Consider the following 3,819-nt stretch of genomic DNA (forward strand, 5'->3'; position numbering starts at 1 on the left):
GAGGGTGACAGTGATATTCCGAGGGGTGACACTAGCACTGTCACCCTCTAATGAAGGTAGTATTTATTTTATTATACAAAAGTCTAGAAACAAAACTTGGCCGAGTTTTCAAGTACTTGCAATCTATTAAAACATTTTAACTAATTTTAACAAAGGTCGAACAGTCACCGTCAGCATTAGAATATCATATCAGCTTCTACTCAGTAGCGCTAAATTATCATTGCATTATAAAAAAGAATACTCACAATAAGCATTTAGTGAAAATATTCTTGTTGTCTTGTCTCCTGCATTTATTAAAATCTTAACGTTTTTGTAAACTCAATGAATTTTGTTTCGTCCTGTCGTCTGTTTACAACATTAGCAACGTCACGAAGACGCTTGAAATCGCATGTTTTCGGTTCACCTAAATCACCGACGGGTTCATAAAAACCAATTAACATATAGCGTTTAGACGATAAGCGAAAAGGCGAAAACTATCACTAAAACTATTACTAAAAAGCTCCAAATAAATTTTGAAGCGTCGCTTCAAAAAACAAAGATGGCGTTAACAAAAGAAACGAGTGCGCATCTTTTTCGGGCGGTTAATATTTTGCACTGTCAAAAATACACTATCAACCGTTGCTATGGGGTTGCTACGAACGTGTCTATTGTTTCCTATTGTTCTAATTATACCTGCCGTGTGATAGTGTAAAATTTAAAATATATTTCGACCAATCAGAATGCAGGATTCTCACTTGAGGGTAGTATAAAGTGAAATATCAATCCTCAAAATGTGATATTCACCCTGGACATGCTACTTCGTCCTCAGTAAAACCATAAGTTACGTTATGATGGATTATGCTGTGAAAATCATTCAACGGCCATGAACAAGCAAGTATGATGCTTTATAGACGTCAGTTACAACACTTACTTAATGCACCTTAATAGTGTTTTTAGATGATAAACATATCTAAATAGGTCACTTTATAATTACCGATATCACTGTGAAAGTGTAAAATAAATTGTAGGTCGCAACCTGGTTATTTGATGTAACAGAGTGTACTCAAATTCATTGCATGGTAGACGTATTTTTAGCTCTTATTTCACCTTGTAATTCTCAAAAAGTTAGTAATTTGTGGTGACGGATATCATGTTAAAATCTTCTAGTGATTCGCGAGTATGAAAATTACGGCACATATCTCTTTAAATTATGGTTATTCGACATTTCTATAGTAGATCAAAATATGATAGTCTGTTTAATGATGATTCACACATGTACATTTATTACATATACATGCTACATTGTATGTGTCTAAACTTTTAACTCAAATATCAACATTTATCTTTTTATAGATTTTTGTCATTATGTTAATACAAAAACGAAATCAAGCTTGGTCAAAATCAAGTTCAAATCCACGATTATACGTTCCTGTTTTCTCTTTCTTGTGGTTTTGTATGTTGTTGGTAAAGAGACGAACATTGCCCTTCATCGGTTTCGTTGGGCCAACCAAGGAAAAGACAATCGGCAGGACAAATAGTCCCATGAAACAGACCAAACAAAATGACAAGTAACATCACGCGGAAAAATGAAATGAATACATAGGATTCAGATAATATCAGCATTATGATGCCCACAATCGACGAAACGGCGCTGTTGAAAATAGGACCTGCAGTCATTTCCAGTGCTTTGCATACTCTAGCATTCCTATCCCGACCTTCCGACGTCAAGAAAGCGTGGCATATATGAGCACTGAAATCTACCGAGAAACCTACACTCATGATGACATGAATCATGGTTATAGAACTTAGAGATAATCCCCAGAAGTGCATGAAGCCAAGAACACCAGTGATAATAGAGGCTAGTGACAGAGCAATGCAAATTATAAGGAAAGGATTTGGCATCAGTACACAGGCAACGACAAATACGGCCGCTACTGCTATAACCTACTGTCTGAAGGGTACTGGGCAATACAGCGACATACTGTTCAAAGAATATAAAAGAAGGAGAATATGCGAAACAAGGAATCACAGAATTACTTGCAATTTCTCGCATTTGTAACATTAATTTTCCTTGTGTGTAACTATCTTTGATATTATTGGACATCACAAAAAACCGACTGGCTTCAATTTGGTTAGGTGTTGGATTAAAAAACGACGTCATTTTTAAATACCTTTGAATTGTTTAGAAAACGATGCAGTCCAGTCGTAAAGTCATTTTCAGTTTTATTTGCAAAGAAAGTAGAATTTTGATACGAGGTCAACCAATTTAGTTCATATGTGTCTTCGATGTCAATATAATTTCGTTGCAAGTTTCAATATGGAGTCCAATTTGTCTAACACATGTATTGAGGAATAGTTTTGATGGTTCGGTATGACAAAAGATATAGGGAAATTCGAAGGGAAGTAATCAAAATCCCATTGACTGAACTGATAATAGTAGGAACTATCTGAGACCAAGTTTTGTAGAATCAACCCTTGATGTAAATGTGTAACTCCAAATATAGCAAACCCTAGATAAGCCAAATATGATATAAATATCAACACCTTTGCAGGTACGTTAATTATCATTCTAGGTATGACTAATCGTGGGATTTTCTCGAACATGCTCTCTTGCTCATTTCTCGATTTAGCTGGAGAACCTGTTGCAGCAAACTCGTGTTGCAGTCGAGTCTGATTGGTTGTTTTCGGTGGGAAATTCGATTGGTGTACACGTTTATTGCATTCATAAGACATTAGCGGCCACATCTCCTCTCATGTAACGCCATACACCGAGGAAGAAGGTTAAATCAGGATCAGATAGCAAAACCCACTAAGCAGTTGCCTGAAACCAATAATGGGGAGAAAAAACATACCGAGGCGACAATGGAACCAGGGTTTACAAAAAAAAATAGTAAACCCCTACGACCACAAAATTAGTACAAACTGATTTATGAGCAAAAAGTTTCAGACCAAAAAACCCAATTAACGGAGAATGAATACTCATTGCTCACCGCGGTAGATGTTTGGGCATTTTTGAATTTCCTCTTAAGTTGGGTAATGTATGAGGTCATATAATTACCAAGGATTACGACAAATTTAATATCTCGCATTCGCGCGTATGAAATAATTTGTCAGCAAATCCAGGAAGAACTTAATAGGACCATAAATCCACCAGAAGGCAATTTAATGCTTATATTTCCGTTTACTGTTATTTTAAAGCAACTGTGATGTACATTCTTATCGTTATTGCCAAATCAAATTCCCCGCTGCCCCCGTCAGTGGAACCTCTTCTTGTGACGTCAAAAGTATATAAAAGTTTAGTGCGAAAGATCAACACTACATCCTCTTTTAAAGGCACTGAAAAATGCTTCAGTTGGAACAAAAACAATTAAAATTGCGATTTTTGATGTCCTGTATCTCCACCATTTTGAATAAAATAACCTTCATATTGGCCATCATAAGTGCCAGAGAAAATGTTCTTTTATATCCAATCATCAAAATCGATAACATGCCAAATATTGGGAGCAACCTTAAAACTATATCCTGTCAACAATTTGATGTGTTTTGCTTAAAAATGAAATTGTATTCAAATTAATTATTAGATACTTTTAAAAACAGGATAACAAATAAAGAATGAATACTTTTTATTAACAAAATACGTTTACAAGTTGGAGACAAGAGGTCCCCTTGACACATACCCAGAGTAGTGTTAAAAAGCAACATTTTAGGCCCTTTATGTTTTTGCCCTCCAAGGCTAAAAAATAATATGGGCCTTGTGTCATAAAAACTCATATGAATTGAACGCTCATTTAAGATCGTATTCCTAATGTGTTTTAATACTAATTTTATTGTTTGCACTGT

The 3,819-nt window shown here is 35.3% G+C and overlaps 1 pseudogene; it reads right to left on the minus strand.

Annotated features, from left to right (window-relative positions):
• Positions 1–1,059: 1,059 nt before the first annotated feature.
• Positions 1,060–2,724, minus strand: LOC138313984 (patched domain-containing protein 3-like; annotated as a pseudogene).
• Positions 2,725–3,819: the final 1,095 nt, after the last annotated feature.

The sequence above is a fragment of the Argopecten irradians genome, unplaced genomic scaffold (genome assembly GCF_041381155.1).
Source record: "Argopecten irradians isolate NY unplaced genomic scaffold, Ai_NY scaffold_1141, whole genome shotgun sequence".
Taxonomy (NCBI): domain Eukaryota; kingdom Metazoa; phylum Mollusca; class Bivalvia; order Pectinida; family Pectinidae; genus Argopecten; species Argopecten irradians.